This window comes from Aythya fuligula, chromosome 11 (genome assembly GCF_009819795.1).
Source record: "Aythya fuligula isolate bAytFul2 chromosome 11, bAytFul2.pri, whole genome shotgun sequence".
NCBI classification, from domain to species: domain Eukaryota; kingdom Metazoa; phylum Chordata; class Aves; order Anseriformes; family Anatidae; genus Aythya; species Aythya fuligula.
The window spans coordinates 13,696,776-13,715,250 of NC_045569.1; the positions used below are offsets into that span (position 1 = coordinate 13,696,776).

General features: G+C 58.9%; 1 long non-coding RNA gene across 2 annotated transcripts in view; it reads right to left on the reverse strand.

Moving 5' to 3' along the window:
* Positions 1-956: 956 nt before the first annotated feature.
* The window catches only part of LOC116493749, a 31,906-nt gene continuing 14,387 nt past the window's right edge, over positions 957-18,475 (reverse strand). For both annotated transcript variants that reach the window (XR_004253787.1, XR_004253786.1), the window contains 2 exons: positions 3,404-3,504; positions 957-1,543 (listed from right to left, as the gene is read on the reverse strand). This is a non-coding gene — a long non-coding RNA (uncharacterized LOC116493749). The remainder of the gene's footprint in view (positions 1,544-3,403; positions 3,505-18,475) is intronic.

Genomic DNA, 18,475 nt, shown 5'->3' on the forward strand with positions numbered 1-18,475 from the left:
GGAAAGAGGGGCCGGGGGGGGGCCGGGGGGGCTCCGGCTGCCGCTGGGCTGAGTCCTCAGAGCGGCCGAGCCCCGTCCTCTGCAGGGATCCCAAAGCCGCCCCCACCCCGCAGGATGCCCCTGCCAGGCCCTTCACACGGGCTGCCTGCAGCCCGCGCTGGGCCATCGCCTCTCTTCTCATTCCCCTTCTCCCCGCAGCACCAGTTTCCCCAGTACAACCCACCAGCGACCCCAGTTCCCCCTCTAATCCAAGACAGAGCACGTAACACCCCCTCCCAGTAACACCAGCACCCCGATAACCCACCCCGCTCCCAGTACCAGCAGCTCCCCTTGCTCCCCTGGGCACCCACCCCCAGTGCTCCCCACGAGGAGCTTTTGGGGCGCTGGTGGCCACGTAGGACGAGGACACGCAGAGCCCCCGGCCCCCCTGCTCCCGGCCCCAAGGCTCGGCAGCCCCATTAGCATCCCCGCGCGCCCGGCCCCCTGCCCAGCCTTGAACTTGGCCATGCCGGGCTGCGCTCCTTCTGCCTGCCTGGGCGCGCACAATGCGGGCCTTGACCCATTGTTTGCTTTTCTTTTTTTTTTTTTTCTTTTTTTTTTTTTTCTCTTTTTTTTTTAGGGTTTCAGCTGGGAAAGCAGCCACCTCGCGCGCTCCGCCGAGAGCACGCCGGGAGCCGGGCACAATGGGGAACCCCCGCTCCGCAAGCAGAAGGGCTCCAAATCGTTTTGGAGACATATTCATTATCCTCTTTCACAGGGCCTGTTTGCCTTGGGTTTAGCGGCCGCTTCCCAGACAGGGCGCAGACCAAATAAAGATCGCTCGGGCACCACGCAGCTTGTGCTGGGCTGCTCCCCCTGCGTCTGGGGGCGTTGTGGGCCCGGCACCTCCTCCGTCCCGAGAGCGCAGCAGATGACACGGCTCGCTTTTGCAAAAAGGAGAGTTTATTTTCAACAGCGCGAGGGGTGGGGGTGATGTTAACGGGAGACAATTACAGACATTCCTTTTTTTTTTTTTTTTTTTTTTTCTTTTTACAGTGCAAGAAAGCAGCAGCAGGGCTGCCCGGCCTCGACACGGTCACAGTCCTGGGGGCTCCACACACACGCGGTGCCCTGTGGTTGAGCAGCAAGGGCCAAGCCCTGCTCCATGAGCAGAGCCCAACCTAAAAAACCTGCTGAAAGCAGGGTCCGGCCAGCTCCGACCTGCCTCCTGCCCCCTTCGTGCACCCAGCATTTTGGAGGCTGTGGCTTGCTCAGATCTCTCTGAGCGCTGTGGTCCTGCCGGGGGTGTTTGGGGTACCGGAGGTGTACAGGAGTTAGGTGGGGTTTTCCCTTGGTTCCCCGTCCCTCCCCGCAGCGGTGGGATCCGAGGCACTGCAGGAACCCTCTGTTCATGAGCTTCCTCCTCGTGGGGCCATCGCTGCAGCAGGTTGGGACCCTCCTGGAGGATCCTGGAGGCATCAGCCAGCGAGTCCAGGCAGGTGGCAGCCAACTGCACAACAAGGAGCTCAGGGGCTTGAGAAATCCCTTCTCCACTCACTGGGATCTAGGAAGGAAAGGAAAAAAGGGAGAGGTTACAACCTGCAGCGGGGCAGGGCGCAGAACCAGCGCTCAGAACCGCAGCAGCGCTCGGCTGAGGGCTGAACACCTCGGATCACGGGTGGACCCACAGCTCCCCACCCCACTGCCCGGCCCCTCCAGCCCAGCAGCTCGGTGCCACCTCGCCCAGGTCCCCGAGACACCGGGCTCCCCCCATGCCCACCCAGACCCCCGTCCGCCCCCTGCCCCGCCAGCCCGGGGAGGGGTTGCCGCTTGTCCTTCCTCCGTAGGCTTTGGGGCATGGGATTACTCTGCATGTCAGAGCCACTAAAGGAACAGCCCTCTGATGTTTTAATCTTCACGTTAACTTTCCCTGCCCTCGGCGCCCTTGGCTGTCTGTAGAAAGTGATACCGAGCCTCGGAGCTGCAGCCAAAGCTGTCTGCTGGGCAAAAGTGCTGCCTCGCCCCCTTTGCGGCTCTCCCTGCGCTTCTGCTTTTGCCCCACACTTTGTAGCAGCATCTTCCCCCTTTTTTCCTGAATTTTCACAATTTTTCCTCCATTTCCTTCTTGTTTTCCCCATGGCAAGCACACATCCCCTCCAAAGCTTTTGAACCTTTCGCTGTCCTCCCTTTGCTTTGCTCATAAAGCGCCGTGCGGGCAGGAGCCACGCCAAATGCCCCCCCAATTCCTGGGCACGCTTGGACCCAGGATGCAAAAGGAGCCGCCTGCCGGCTCATTTATTCTTCTTATTGCGCCAAATTGTAATTTTATAAAATATTGCAAATTTTATAAAATATTTGCGAGCCCATTTTGAGAGATAAATCTTCCGTGTGGCTCTCTAATGAGCCGCCCTGGGAGCAGCTGGCATGTGATGTGCTGTAGGTCGCACAGCGACGTTCCCGGGCTGCGAGTGGCTGAGCCGCCGCCACTCTTTGAACTGTGCAAATACTCCACGCTCTGGGGTCCGGGCTGCAATTTGCCTGGGTATTTTTGCTCCTTCTTAAAAATAGATATCTTCTGTAACCCCTTTATTACACTATTCCTAAAGCGCTTGATGGGAATCCGAGGAAAATCCCTTCCCCTTCACAACTTTGAGGCCAGCCTCCAAGTTGGAGGGACAGGAGGCAGCTCCAGCCCGGGTGAGCTCAGCTCTGCTGTCTCCTAACATCCCGCTGGGCAGGGCAGCACGGATGGGAGCTGCAGGGTGCTGGGCGCTTTCCCAAGGCCCAGGGGAGGAGGAGGAGGAGGCACCCTTGTGCTTGCCAGGGGAAAGCCTTGCTGGGTGCCCCCGACCTCCACCTGGGCAGGCTGAGCTTGCTACGAGCTCCTGAACTCCCCATTTAATGCGCAGATGGAGGGGATGCTCGCGGCTACAAACACCACCCCACCTGGTGATGCCCACCAGCATTTGGTAAGAAATTGGGGCAGGAGGAGCCGGAGCAACCCAGCAGGCTGGAGATAACTCCATCAAACCGCCCCTTGGGGTTGTTCGGGGCAGGGAGAAGGGCACAAACCCCCAAAGAACGGCACGCCGATGCACGAGGCTCTGCCTAATCATATTCCCACCCCTTGCCAAAGCCCCGTTTGTGGCTGGGAAGGAGGGACCCTGCTCCTCCCCTCCCCTCAGCCCAGCCTCTGCATCGCAGGCTCGCGCGGAGAAACTTTCTGGACAATTTAATCTCGCCAGGGTGTTACTCAGAAAAACCTTTTTCACTGTCATTTTTTTTTTTTTCACCCTCCCTTCCTTCTCCCCCCCCCCTCCCCGCCTTTTTCTTCCCTCCCAGCCTTGATTGAATTTCGCAAGCCCCTGATATCTCTCTTTTTGCACAGATGCATGCTGCTTATGCAAATACAAGCCTTTCATACCTCCTCCCTGGCTCAAGACCTCCAACTTGAATGTGACCAAAAGCTGCGCTCTCCCCTGCTAACTCCTTAGCACAATTACACCTCCATTCTGCTCCGGGGGCCTGGGGAGGGAAAAAAAAAAAAAAATCATTTTAACCTAATAACACGTGCTGTTTGCTTTGGATAATTACAAGGGAGCTTCGGCTCCTCCGCGCACGGGGACGTTGAGAGCGGCGGGGCGGGAGGGAGGCTCGGCGTTACGCCTCCGCGGCCACTTTTATCTCCTGCCCGGGGTCGGGCGTGCGCCTGGCCCCCGGAGGCTTCCCTCCAGCTCTCGTCCTGGGCACCTGGGCCAGCGTTTACAGCTCCGAGCGCGGAACCCGAGAGGAGGAGGCCGCTGCCATCGCTCCTTATCTCAAGCTCCAATTTCCTGCGAGCTCCGAGATAACCACAGGCGGGCGAGCTGCGGGCAGGGCCGGGCAGCGGGCAGGGAGGACGCCCGAGGGCTGCGGCTGCCGCTCGCCCTCATTGTTGTCCTCCTGCCTTGTCTTCGGGGGAAGTTTATGTGGAGGGCTCTCGCCGGGGCGAGGAGGAGGAGGAGGAGGAGGAGGAGGAGGGGAGCTTCCCCCCCAAAGCACCCAGGAATCTGTCAAAAGCGGGACAGAAAAGAGAAGAAGAAGAAGGGAGACAGAGAGTGGGAACGTCAAGGACCCCTGACTAATGAATAGCAAGTTTGCCCTTGAACCTCCCTGGGCTTTGCCATTCCCAGGCTCCAAACAAGGGCTGATGCATGCTTGGGCCCAGCTGCAGGGGGACCGGGCTATGGTTCATCTCAGACACTTTGACAGCCCGGGCCTTTTCCCCGCATAGCTCAGACTCGCCTAACTACTCCCCTGGCAACAGCTCAGTGCAGGAACCTGCGCTGAGGCCCTGCCTGCTGCATACAGAAGTGCGAGGAGGAGGGGAGCGCCGGGAGAAATTAGCTGGAGACCGGCTTAACCCGTTAGCAGCTGGCCGGGCGCCGCTTGGCCGCCACCCTGGGCACGGTGGCACGGCGCTGGCACAGCCCTCGGGCTCCCCACGGGGTGGCAATGGGGTCCCCGTGTCACCGACAGCCCGGGGCCTGCTGCTGCGGGGAGAGACGGAGCCTGGGAGCTGCAGGGACGGAGCCACAGTGGGATGGAGATGGCACCGAAAGCTGCTGGGATGTGCCACCTGTGCCACCCGTGCCACTCGTGTCACCTGTGTCAGCTGTGTCCCAGCCTTGTGGAGTCACAGCACGGTGAGGCCGGAGCAAGGGCACGGCCTGGCCCCGCCGTGGCAGGACTGGGGCACCCCAAAAACAGGGGTCGGGCCGGGCAGCAGGGGCAGAGGCTCGGCCCGGCCGCTCTTTTTGCATTGCAGATCAAAGCGAAGGGAGAGGCGGCCGCAGGGGGCTGCGCTGAATGGCGGGGGGCAAACAGGCGCTGCAGACGGCAGCAAGCACCCGACGGCTCCAAAGCACGACCCAGAAACGTTCCCACATCCCGGCCCCTTATAAATCAAGGGGGAGAGGGGGAGGGCTCCTTCCCGGCCTCTGTTTTTACAGAGCATCTTTCATGTGCAGCCCCTGAGAGAGAGGGCTTTGCCGAGCTTGTTAAGGAAGGCTCCTGCGCCAGGCAGAGAGGGGGACGCACCATATGGAGAGGGAAAAAAAGAAAAGGGGACACTGAAAATGGAAAATTATGCAAATCGGGAGGAGAGAGGCTCCGGCGAAAGGGGGGGGAGGGAGGCAGGGAGGCGGAGGGGGATGGGAGGCCGGGAAGGGAGCCCTGACTTAGGGGACACCAGCCGAGCCGGCTGCAGGGACAGAAGTTTCCCACGTTCGGTGGCCGGGTGTGGGACAGCCCTCGGGGCTGTCACTGGTGTCCCCAAGGAGGGCACTGCCATGGGGTGCTGGCAGCCCTGGCCCTGGGGAGCAGCCCCACCGAGGGGCAGAGATAAATGGCCCCAAGGGGCAGAACCAAATGCAAAGCCCTGAATTGTCCCTGAGTTGTCCTTGAAGTGTCCCCAAGTTGTCCCTGGGTCTCAGCCCCTGCCCACACGGTGCCAGCTGACAGCCAGGTGAGTTCAGCAAGGCCACGAGGAGGTTCCCAGACCCTCCTGGTGCTGGAGGTGCCCCTGGTCCCCTGAAGGTCCCCGTGCCGCAGGGAATTTGGCACTGCAGCAGCTGAGGAGGCAGCAGGCAGAGCATGGCTGGGGGATGCTGTGCAGGACGGGCAGCACACGGCCTCTCCAGACCTCGTGTGCGTTATTCCCTGCGCTGGGCTCGTCCCCAGCCTGGAGGCCAGGCCTGGCCTAACGTGGTGCCCGGGGAAATTCCTGGTCTCTGCCCTGCCCGCGGTGCTGGCGGAGGGGAGCAGGTAGGGCACCCAGCTCGCCCTCCCGGCCACAAAAAGCGCCTCTCTCCGCTTTGGAGAAGAGCTGTGACAACAAGCAGCTCTCAGGCATGGCCACGGCTCCTTCAGAGCTCCTCCTTGCTCCCCAGAAACCTTGCTCAGGCCCTGCCTCCTGGGCAGGCAGGTTTCCCCTTTGGGAAACCGCCTGGCTGGGTTCTGTCCATCCTGCTCCCCTCTCCTCCCTGCATCTCCGCTCAGCTCTATCCTCTGAGACCCACCAGCGCCTTTCCTTTCGCTTTTTCCTTTCCCCGCATGGCTCATCCCACCAATCCCTTCCACCTCGCATCCCTCCGCTTGCCATCAGCCCAGAGCCTTGCTAAGAAGCTTTCCATTAGGGGCCGATCGGTGCCCAGGCCGAGCAGGCATTAACCAAGCTCCGCACACCCACCCTGTGTCCGTCTGTCTGTCCGTCCCCGTGTAGGTGCTGCTGCCTCCAAATCCCTTTGGGGATGCCCTTCAGAGGGTCTCCCCGCTCTCCCCTTGCAGCCCAGGGTTTCGGGACACGGGGCCGTGCAGGCACACGTGCGGCCGTGCCGCTGCCGACGGGCACGCGTGCCCCAGCGTGCGCGTGCTGCTGCCTGCACACGCCAACACCCCCCTGCTGCTGCCCACGCTCCCTCTGCCGCCTGCCGGGCTGCCAGGAGCTCGGGGGGAGCTCTCCGTGTTCTCCTGCACCCTGGGCACGTGTGATATCCCTACAGGCAGGGATTTGGGCTGCTCGGCCTTGCTGTGGCTGGGCCAGAGGCACGCTGTGTCCAGCTCCGAGTTCCTTCAGGAGCCGTGCCCTGGAGGAAGGCTGCAGATGTTGGCCAGATCCCTGGTAAAGCCCCGGAATAAGCTGTGGGCGCTGAGGAGGATTGGTGTAAGCGGCGGGCGGAGAAAAATAGCAAGAAATAAAGTTCACGGGGGTACAAGGAAAACAGAGCTTCCACCCACAGACCAGCTGTGTGGGGCTCCGGGGACAGGCAGACAATGTGGGAGATATTTCAGAGCTCGCTCTGGAGATGATGCATTTGCAATCGCTTCCCTCCTGGAAGCGGCGGGGGGAAGGCGAGCCACCAGCCCTGCCGGCACGCATCTCCGTACCCCTGCCTCCAGGGGAAGGCCCACGACCTGCCTCAGCTCTCACCTGAAGGGTTGGACAGCCGGCAGGGCTGAGCTACGAAAAACACGACGTGCCCCCAAGGAGGAGGAAGAAGAGGGATGTCTGAGGTCCCTCGGTGCCGTGACAGGCAAGAAACTGCCCCTGCTCGACCAAATCGGGGTGAAGGGGCTGCTCGGTGCCCTCCCTGTGGGTTGCCACCAGATAGAAGGGGGTGTGTGGGGCAGGGGGAGCAGGAGGGGGCTGCTCTGGACATCCTTGGGATCGGGCTGGCCTCAGAAGCCGCGCTGGAAGCTGAACCACTTCCAAAGAGGGGCCGGCAAGAACAGCAAGTGCTGCCCAGGCGGCGGTCCGCAGCGCTGGCAACTTCGTCCTGATTCAGCCTCGACCCAGATCCCAGCCCCTGGCGTGGATCCAGCTCGCTTTCTCCTTGACCCGTCTCCACCAAAAGCGCCGCCACCACGGGTCTCCGCCACCAGCTCCCGTTCCGCAAATAGCAGCAAAGGAGCGCCTCGCTCCCCAGCCGAGCGCTCCCCCTGACCCCTGTCCCGATGCCTGCCCCACTGAGAGAAACCCGCAGAGGCCGTGCCCTTGTCAACACCTCGCCCTCCGGTGACGCGGGACAGGGACGTGACACCAAACTGCGCTGTCCCCAAGTGTCCCTCCTCTGGACGGGGACAGGCAGCAGGGCACGATGCGGGCAGGACGGGCTGATCCTGGCTCCCAGGAGCATTTTGTTCCCAAACAGGGCCTCCTGTGCGAGGGGCTTGTCGGGGTGATGCGGGAGAGCAGGAGCACCCAGCCGCGTCCTCGCTGTCCGGGTGCCACCACGGCAGCACTGAGCCAGCCGCCAAAATCCCCCCCGGCCACCAAAAGGACCTTCCTGCCAGCCCGGCCCCTTGAGCAGGAGCATCTCTGTTCTCCTGGGAAATGGCGAATTGGGATTTTTTCGCCTCCTTCTTCCCCCCACCCCCGTTTCCCTCCCCCAGCTCTTTTTTTCCGCATCATAAGCAAAGTCCTCATCAAGCTCCCATCCCCACTGCCAGCCCTGCGCCATGCTCCCAGCAGAAAAGAGATGCAAAGCCACGCTTGGAATCTGATTCCCCGGCTTTAAACGCTGCTCTGCCAGCAAAGTGCGACTTGAAAGCTCCCCTGTCACAGTTACAAAGCTCCGAACAGCCCTTCCTCGGATAATCACGCTTATCTCCAGATTAAGAAAGAGAGACCTGCAGCTGAGGCTGGTCACATGGGCCGGGATGTGGGCAAATCTCTTTCAAACAATCCCCAGATAGCTCTGACCTCCGCCGCAGCCCCGGGACCCAGCCCCAAGTTCCCACTCCACAGCCCAGCTCCGGAGGCACGCCGGGGAGGGGAACCTGCCGGGGAGAGCAGGGGCACCACGAAACTGGGGGAGGAGTGAGAAAACGCCGCGGCGGAGGAGGCGCAGGGAGGTGGAAGGAGCAAGCAGCCAGGGGAGGAGGTGGGAGAGGGAGAGAACGAGGTGGGACGCGGTGAGGAGGGAGGGAGAGCGCGTGGATGAAGGGGAGGGCGATGAAGGACGGGTCCCCGCTGGGGAGGAGCTGTCCCCGCTGTCCCCACTGTCCCCACGCTGTCCCCACGTTCACTCTTCCCACCCTGTCCCCGGCCGGGTGCCCGCGGCGGTTCCGTGCCCCCGGCTGTGCCAAGCAGCCTTGGCAGGCCGAGCGCTACCTGCCTCGCTGCCACGGATTCATTAAAAGGCTGTGCTTGTGTGGGAATTGTCATCCCAATGTGGAAAGGGAAAAAAAAAAAAAACACCCTTCTGCAGCTCAGCCTGGCAAGGGGCTCTGACAAAGCGGTTTCCACAGCCCTGCGCGGGGCCTGGGAGCAGGACGGAGGAGGCAGGGATGGGGGAGCAGCTGGAAGGGGTCTCCAGCAAGGATTTTGTTCGGGGATGAGGCACGGGGAGGGTGCTGCTTCCCTCTGCATCCCTGTGACTGAAGGCCAGGGTCACCCTGTGCGCAAACGGCGCGTCCAAGCACCCGCAGGGTGGGCTCTCCCACCAGCAGCTTCCCCCCCGGTTGATATCTCGGCGTGAACACAACGGCTTCGCAACGGAGGAGCCCCACGGGCCCTGCGAGGGGCACAGATGCCGAGCAGCGGGCTGGCTCTCTCCGAGGACACCCACGATTTGCTGGCACCGACTCGGGGCTTCCAGCCGCGGGGCTTGGCCGCTGGCCGCAGCCCGCGGGGAGGACGGCGGGGCTGCCTCCCCCGCTGCTCATTATTCACCCCGCGCAATTAGGCAGCGCCGAGAAGTCACACCAAATTGCCTTTGTTCTCCGACGGGGTGACCTGCCTTTCACCGGGGTCCCTTTTCCCTCCACGCTACCCACAGGTTTTTGGGGCTGCTCGCCCCGCGCTCTGCCACCTCCCAGCCAGGCTCCTGCAGGACCCCGCTGCCCCTCCACAGCTCCGCTGCCGGCACCAGGACCCCGGCGTGGAGCAGAGAGCAAAGCCCCCAGACCTCGGCACGCAGCAGAAGTTCCCCAAGCAGCCTGGCTTCGAAGCAGCCTCGTGTCGGGCGCTGCTCAGCCACGAATTTCCCTGCTCTTCCTGCTCAGGGGCAGGCGGCAGCACGGGCAGCGACGGCACCTCGCCTTGCTACAGCCTCTTCTTGCTCTGCTCGAGGAACCTGTGTGGGCTCTGAAGTCTCGGTGATTTAAGGGAAAGGATGCAAAAATAAAAAAATTACACAAGAAATTAATTATCCTGACATGTGTTACGGATTCTTGGGTGAACCTACAGGATGGGGGTGGGTGGGTGGATGGAGGGAGGGATGGTAACAGCACTCTAGGAATGGCTTGATGTGCTGGTCCACACGCTGGGGATGCAGAAAGACTTTTCTCTCGGTAATTAGTCCCTGCACCCCGAGCCACTGCTTGCAAATCATCTAAACCCTCGGCAGCGCCCACCTCTTTGTCTCCCCACCCCGTGCCCGTCCCGCTCGCACACCCGTTTCGCTTCCTTCCCGTGTTTTTTGGCTGGCACCGGGTCCGGCTGCCCTCCTGGAGCAGCAGGCTGAGGTTTTGTGCGCGGGGCTTTGTGCGAGCGGCTGCGTGCCTCTGCGTGCACACAAAGATGGACACGACCCCCTGGGCAATAAACACCTTCCAAGGGGCTCCAGAGAGAGACGCAGGGCAAAGGGGAAGAAAGAGCCCACAGCCCCTCAGCCAGACAATCGGCGAAGACGAGCAGAAAGAGCCAGTGAAACAAAAAAAAAAAAAAAAGCAAAAAAAAAAAAAGCTTCGTTTCTCTTCCCAGCTTCACCCCGGCCCCGCACAGCTCGATCACCCCGGGCTGCACCCAGCACTCCCCTCCCCAAAGCGCCCCGCATCTCCCCCGCCGCCCAGACAGCTCTCGCCGATGTGAAGGAGGACAAATATATTCATTGGCACCTTATCAGACATGCATGCAAAACTAATTAACATGGGGAGACATGCAAGCTGCCACCCAGCCACCAACACACACCCACGAGCATGCACACACACACGCACACACGCACAAGGCACCCCTTGTCTAGGGGGGACATTCAAAAGGCTTTGTCACTAATTTAGGCATCTGTCTCGGTCTGGTCTGGTCCTCCTGGCTAGGCTGGAGTTGTGTTTTTTTTCTTTTTTTTTTTTTTTTTTTTTCCCACTCTGTTTGACAATGCTGGGAACATGCCCGGAGACCCCTCATTCAAATCACCCCTTGACAATGGTCTCATTGTGTGAGCGGACAGAAAAGGGAAAGGATGGGGGAGAAGATGGGGAGGGGGGGCGAGGAATTAAAATGTGAACCCGAGGAAGTGTTTACTAACACAAGCCCCGCAGCTGCCCCGGCTCTCCTCCACCCCCTTCTTCCGTCCCCGGCCGCTCCAATGGCCCGGGCTGTCCCCGAGCACCGTGCCGGGGATGTAGGGACTTAAAACATCCTGAGGAGGACACTTTTGGGGAGGTGGAGGGCTGGCTGGTGAAGCAGGGGGGTTTATCAGTAGGGCTGCCCGCTCTCAAGCTTTCCAGAGAGGATGGAAAATCGCCTAAACGTGGCCTGCTTCCCGCGGGGCTGCTGCCACCAAGGGTGCCGGGGCTGGGGGCTCAGGGACCTCGCCGCCTTCCCTGCGAGTCAGAGGGAATTAAGCCCAAAGCCCCCTGATGTCCTGCCCGCCCCCCGAGCACCTCCACGGCCCCCTCGGGAAGGGAACGGCAGACGGAGGAGGGTTCGCCCCCCAGCCCCAGCGCACGCTTGGCCGGGCTCGGCGGCCACCGTTCAGCTGGAAATGCCCACGGGTCGGCCGAGCCAAGGCGGCGAGGGGCTGGGGAAGGGGGAGGAGAGGCTGGCAGCGTTTTCCATATATGCAAATGCGGCTGCACAAGGTACTGGAGGGGGAGACAAAACAAAGAGAGCTGCGAGAGGCAGGCGCACAAAGCCCGGCACCTCCAGCCACCTCCCAGCCCCTCCGCGGAAGAGCCGAGCAAGGGGCGATGCTCCTGGGTCCCCCCCCCCAAAAAAAAAAAACACAACCCCAGCCCCCTGGGTCTGCTTTGCTGGAGCTGTAAAGGAGGGGCCCGGAGAAAGCTGCCGCCACAAATGCCACAGCCCACACGTCCTCCTCCAGCAGCAGATGCACCTCGGGAGGAAGGAACTATTCCCGGCCATCGGATAATCAGGGGAAAAAAATAAAAATCAAAATTAAAAAGCTGTGATGGAAACCCGAAAGAGAGCTGCCTCGCTGCGGCAGAGCTCTGGGAGCCGCCAAGGAAGCAAACCTGGGGTTTTCATCAGTCATAAACGGTTTTAGGGTCACAGCCCCCTGCCCCAACACACGGGGATGGGCGCAGCGCCACGCACAGGGCCAGGAGCAGAGCCGTGGTTGGAACGGGGCGAGGCAGGCACCGCGTGAAATAAAACCACCAGGGCTCAGCGTGCCAGGACGCGGGGCTGGGGGAAGCTGTCTGACAGCACGGAGAAACCAGGGCACGCGGTTCCGCTCCCATTTCCCGGCTGTAAATTTGGGCAGCTTGTACCGAACGCGATGAGCTCCTCGCTTGGGGTTCAGCCCGGGGGAGCTGGGCGAGGGCAGCGGGAGGTGTGAAGGAGCTGGGCGAAGAAGCAGGGCGATCGGTAGCCAACGTGGCCACTTCGAAGTCCTCTCCAGCTCTGGCCTGGTCTCTCCCTAACCTGTGGTTTGCCACCTTGCTGACAAACCTTGGCTGCAGGGGAAAGCACAGAGCCGCAAAGGGATTTGGGCATCTCCCACCCTTTAACGGGGCTGAAGACCTTCCACACCCCTAACTCCCTGTCCCTGCGGGCTGACGCCTCTTGTCAAAGACCCCAAGGGTCACAGCGCGTATCCTACGCAAGAAACCACGCCGGACCCTTCATTATTAACTCTTCCTTGAGCAACCTTTACATTTTCCCTTTTCCTAAGCGCATTTCAAAGCCTTGTGGGTTTTCCCCCAGACCAACACCAAGGGATCAACTCCTCCCCTGCTGGCACCGCTGGCCGTGGCGGTGGCAGGCTGGGGATGCCCCTGCGACCTCCCATCCGCCCACCCGGGCTTCTCCCCAACGCCGGCGAGGCGAGCAGCTCTCAGCGCATCCCGCACACCCACGCCTGGCTCCGAGCGCATCGCCTACTCCGCAGCTGGTCACTCTCCCCGAGCAGATGATTTTACATGACATTTATTCATGCAAATGACAGAGGCTGCAGCCCCGCTGCCCGGTTAGAGCATACAAAATTACGGTTTAGATGCAGAAACGCCAGCGCCAGCGCGGAAAGCGAGGCGAGGCTGGAAACGCACCCCCGGCTTTTCAATGCAGCACAGCAAAACTCAGCGCCAGGCCTCGTCCGAGGGGAGCCCGTCGGAAATATCCCCCCAAAAACACCCCGGGGAGGCAGAGAAGGGCATGTGCGGAGCTGCAGGGGAGGCAGAGCAATGAACTTCTCCTGCTGCATGTGCAGGAACCTGCCACGGGGAGAGCGCACACGACATTTTACGTCACTCACAAAGCCTCCCCTGTCCAATAAAGTGGGGAAGTAAAACAAAGCATGAAATCCAGGCATAAATTAGCATCCCTCCAGTCTAGCTTTATTTGTGCTGCTGCTGATGTGGATTAGCATCTAGCTAGCTGACAGGCTGATAGGCAGACAGAAACAAGGAGATATGAAAAAAGCAGTGGGTGTCTTTTTTTCCCCACGGTTCCTGGGACGGCTGCCATCAAAGTGCAGGCAGAGCTCATCCCTTCAGGACCAGAGTTTTCCCGTCTTCCCGGGGAAGCAGTAGGATCTGTAGGAGAGCCAATCCCACCCCGAAACATTTCTGCCTGCACCCTACGAGGCCGGCACCCGTTGCCTGACTGCAAGCCCAGCGTGAGCCTGTCACATCCGCGGCCGGTGCCCCTCCGGCAGCCACGGTGCCGCTTCCAGCAGCGTTTTGGAGAGCCCCAGGAGCAGGGGGCCGGGAGATTTTTAGGACAGCACCTCGCCACAGGCATGCACACACCCCAGGATCAGCTCTGCATCGTGTTCACCAGCGCTCGGGGCAGCTGCTGGCAGCCACGGCCGGGCCTGGGACCTGATCCCGGCTGACACGACCAGGCTCTCCCGCTGGCATCTCCTCCCCGCTCCTGTCAGAGACGTGTCACCGCCGGCTCCGCGGGCAGGAGGGCTTGTGGAGAGCATCAAGCGGGCTGTCACACAGCCTCCCGCTCCCCAGGGCCGTGTGGTCGTCACCGGAGCCGTCCCTTCTTCTTCTCCTCTGGGCTCAGCAGCCCTGAGGTGCCCCCTGCCACCGGCGCAGCACCGTGGCACTCGTGCCCAAAGCAGGGGAACAACAAAACCCATCTCCCCCCTCACTGAGCTGCTCACAGCTTCATCAGGCTCTCGGGTCGCAGGAGATCTCTAGTCCCTGCCCGGCACTTGAAGAGCCAACGGGAGAGCTGGGTTTTTAGGCTAAGGAAAGGAAATTTTCAGCCATTTTTTTCCCAAAGTGGCCTAGAAAATGCGGATTTAATTCTGCACAGCCGCCAAGCCGGTCCCTCAGGGGCACGGCGTGCAGCTGGCACAGCCCGGTGTCCCCGTGCCTGCCGGGGTGACACGTTTTGAGCAGGTCGGATCGGAGGACACAGGTCTGAAGGGTCAGCAGGACGAGCAGGCAGTGCCAGTGACCCCGCAGGACGCGCTCCCCAGCCAGCCCGTGTTCGTGAGCTGTTTGTTTCCTCCCCAAGCTCTCAGCCTGCTCTGCCACGTCACCCCTGAGCCCAAGCACGGGCAAAACGAGCCCGAAGGGCCCCAGCCTAGCACCCGCTCATTAGCGCTCTGTGTTTTCTGCATTTCCACCCTGCTCCTCAGCTCCACGCCTGGGGACGGGGCAGGGCCCGAGCTGCTGGAAACACCACGGATGAGCAGAGCGGGCTGTTAGCGCGGCTGCACGGGGGAGTGAAAGCCAGGCCTGAAAGAATTCACGAAGCCACCGGGCCAGCTTGTACAAGTCCTGGCTCGTGCCTTCATCTCGGGGAGCTCCAGCACATTTCCACACAGGATATGTTAAAAACCACGCGGGTTACAGCGCGTTCAGGCCAAGTGGCGGCCGGTGTGGGGGCGATGCCTGTGCAGTGCCTCACAGATGGACCGAAGGAGCACGATCCCCTGTGGGACCAGGCTGAGGGGCAACCCGGGGAGCTCCTGCACAGCCCCAGGAGGGCAGCGCAGGGACAGCGCCTTCACCTCTGGCTCTTCAGCAGAGCCCACCGTGGCACTGAGCACAGCACTGACCTCTCAGTTGAAGCAAGGACCAGAGAAATTAAAAAAAAATAATTAAAAAGTGTATTTTTCTCCTGAGTCCTGGCAGTGGGGAAGTCAAACAATGTTCTGCAAGCTGTCCCCAGCCTGTGCCACACCAGGACAGGTCCACAGGCACAGCCGGTCTGCCTCTGTGCAGCCTCACCCCCACGAGCACATACACACGGGCACCCCGACGCGATCTCCACCAGGACAGGGTGCCTGCACCAGCATCACCAATTACTACAGGCCAGAGGCTGCAGCACACACCACAGACACTCACTTCCAAGTTTCTCTGCGACCAGTGGCTTGGGCTGCTCCTGAGAGCCATCGGCACATCCAGCAGGAGCAAGCCAGGCCCCATCCAGCCCAGTGCAATCCTTCATACTTCAATAGCAAAAGGTTTTCTTTCCCTCCCTGATCAATGCTCTGCAGCACTTTGTGCTTCCAGCCTCAAGTTCCAAATGCCAGGAATCTGACTCCTCAAAAATCACTAATCTTGACTCCAAAAACACCCGAGGATTTGGAAAGATCTTTTTCAGACTGGCAATTCCAGGCCCTAGCATGTCTTTGCCTTGTTTCCAGAGCCTTCCCTGTAATGAGGATGCCCGTAAATACACTCCTCGTTAGCACCGTTTTATTACTTTCAAGTGAAAACTGAAACTTCCAGGCAGCCCTTGATTCCAGGTGATGGGGTTTTACAACAAACATCCCAAATCCCAAGCCGGGTGATAACCCCCCGGGAGTCATTCTGGCCGAGCCTCGCCAGCTGCTGTTCTACCCAGAAGGCTTCGACCCCTGAGAGCAGGAGGGAAGAGCGGGAGAAAGCTGGAAAATTGGGATTTCTGGCAGTGTGCAGGGGGACATTCCCACCTCCACCTTTCCCAAGCAGGGCACCGATTCCTCAGTTCTTTCTTAGGGGATGGCACAGACCCTAGAGGAGGGCACTGACATGTCTTCTGTGGGCAGAGCTTCTCAAAGCTCTGCTTAAAACAGAAGAAATAGCCCCAAAAGACTGTCCTAGCCCTAGCCACCTGCAGCACCGACTTGCAAAGCTCCCTCTGAACCCAGCTGAGTGTCTGATGGAGCAGGAACCGGAGCCAGCAGCATTGCTCCTGGCTTGCAAGGTCTTCAGCCGAGCTTGTCCATAAGGCACGCTCGGGGCATGCAGGAGAAAGAGCTGCCCGAGGAATCCATGCCAGGCGGCGCTGAGCACGACCTTTCTGCTTTACAGCGGCAACCTGAATCCCAAATACTGGATTTCTAGGCATGCATTAGAGCCATGAGACAATGGGGACCGTGAGGCTGGGGCTGGCTGCGAGCCAGCTCTGCTCCTGCCCCGCCACTCTCCTACTTTTCCCATTTCCTTCTCGTTTTTTGCCCTGGCAGATAAGCAAAGTCCCGCTAAGCATGCACATTTTCCCCCGTGACCTGGGGACTCACCCCCACTGGACGATGGATGCCTAAGAAGTCACGGCGAGGTGGCCATCTTCCCCCCTCTCTCTCTCACAGAAGCATTGCTTCTCCTTTAATTGGTTTCATTCATGGCGGCCCTCCACTAAATGTAATTATGCCAGGCTCTCTCCATCTGTCTGCATTCAGTGTTTTTATTCTCAATCTTTATTTCTGCATTAATTCCCCCTCTGCAGCCTACATGCACAACAACGTCCGGGACCTCCTGAGGACGTGCAGACACCAAGTGAAGAGCAGGATTTGTCCCGGGTCTCTCCTGGCTGGACCCACTGAACGTTTTTTCTCGGGGAAAGCCCTGGTGTCTGTAACCACTCCTCAATAATACCCACACAACCTAGTCCTTCTGCAAACATCAGGCAAGATGAGATACCTTGATTTTGTCTGCACCCTACAGAAGCAGAGGTATCACTGCCCTGTCTTCCCAAGCCTGGTGCTTAAAGCTAGCAAGGGGAGATGTCTGCTCAGGCTGGCACAGACCTTTTTTTTTTTTTTTTGCATGAGGACAGCATTTAGTCCTACACAAACTCACACGCTGATTTTCCTCCCCATGAATGCAGGTGGGGTGAACAGGGCTGAGCACGGGGATTAACAAAGCTCAGCTTTGTAAGGGCAGCTCGTATCTGCGTGGCTGAGGCTGCAAAGTGCTGAGCACTTCCAGAAGCATCTCCTCGCCGGGACACATCACGAGGTCCCTACCACATCCTTAGACAGGGCGGGTAGATCTTGAGGGGACACAATACTAAGGGGCTTGTTGGCGTACAGAGAGACCAAACCCAGCAACACAGACCCTGGGCAACCAAGCACCATCTGGTGACCGCCGGCTCCCGACACAATAGCCCACGTTGGCATGTTTATGATAGAGACCAGAGGCAGATTCCCTTTATCCCCATCGGACCCCGTGATGTGGTTTCAGGAGAAGGACCATGAGAAGCAGATGGGATAGCAGAAGAGAAAAGAACACGGCGAGACAGACAGACAGGAGAGATTTATATGAAGCTAAAGCACATACCCATAAACATGGGATAAGCAAATAGCATGTAAGTATGAAATTAAATGCGAGGAATCCACATTATTCAATAATCAGTCAAATATCTCCTTCACCTCTTTTTTTTTTTTTTTTTTTAGTTTGTCATCGGCATTTTAAAATGAGATATGTATGCCAATAAGTAACCCAGTTGTATATTGTAACCTTGCAAATATTGGATGGGATCTGAGAGATTCGTCCCGACAGACAATTCATTTTTACAGTTATTTTTGGACTCCCGGCTTTCGTGGAACACCGGCTCTCTGTGTTGGATTTTATGCCCCTGAAATGTATTTACAATGCATGGCATCTGTATTGTGCATTACACACTTAAATCATTGCTTTTCATTCATCGCTTACAAAAAAAAAAAAAAAAAAGCAATATCCTGAAGCCCCAAATACTCAAATTCAAAATATTATTGGTGCATTTTCAGAGAAATACTGTAAAATAGCATTGCATTTTTAGATAAAGGAGGGAAAAACGATCACAAGGAACATGGATTCCCAAGATCTGGGAAGAGGGGGAGTTTGGATTTCATGCCAGGATAAATGCAAAATAAAAATAAAAGCTGAAAAAAACACAAAGGTTTATTTTCTAAACAAAAACATAGAAACATTTTGTCATTTAAACAAAGGGAGGAGGGCGGGGGAGGCTCCGCATCCATCGCTTGCTCTGTGCAATGGACAAATACTATCAGAAACAAAAAGCATGGCATAGTTAGCAGGAGCGGAGCTTAGTGCTTTAGATTTAATGATATGTATTTAAGTTCCTTTTAGGGGAAGCCTTCTGCAATCGTTGGGGGGGGGAAAAATCATGGTTTTAAAGGCTTCTGTCATTGTTGCATACGAGCCGAGCAGAAAGGCGCTTTCTTTGTCATCCAGGGGTTTATGGAAACACCTTAATGTGTCCTTTTCATAGGTGAAGCAAGGCGTACAAAGCAGCAGCGTGCCAACGCGTCCCCCCTGCCATCGGAAAAATAAATAAATGGAGGAACGCGGTGAAAACGGCCGTCGTAATCCACCAACAAAACGACAGCAAGGATGGTCTATCTCGGTAAATATTGCACGTCTCCTGCCAAATCCCTCATGGGCTATTGTCCCGCCATCCCCACCCCCACGCCACCCCTTTTATATGTCATTAAGGATTTTTCGCATACAACCAAACGAGCGGAGGGGAAGAATGCGCTCGCTCCTTCCCCACCAGTTGGATAAGCCATGACGAGGCGGCTGGGAGCCGGCGCGCAGAAAACAC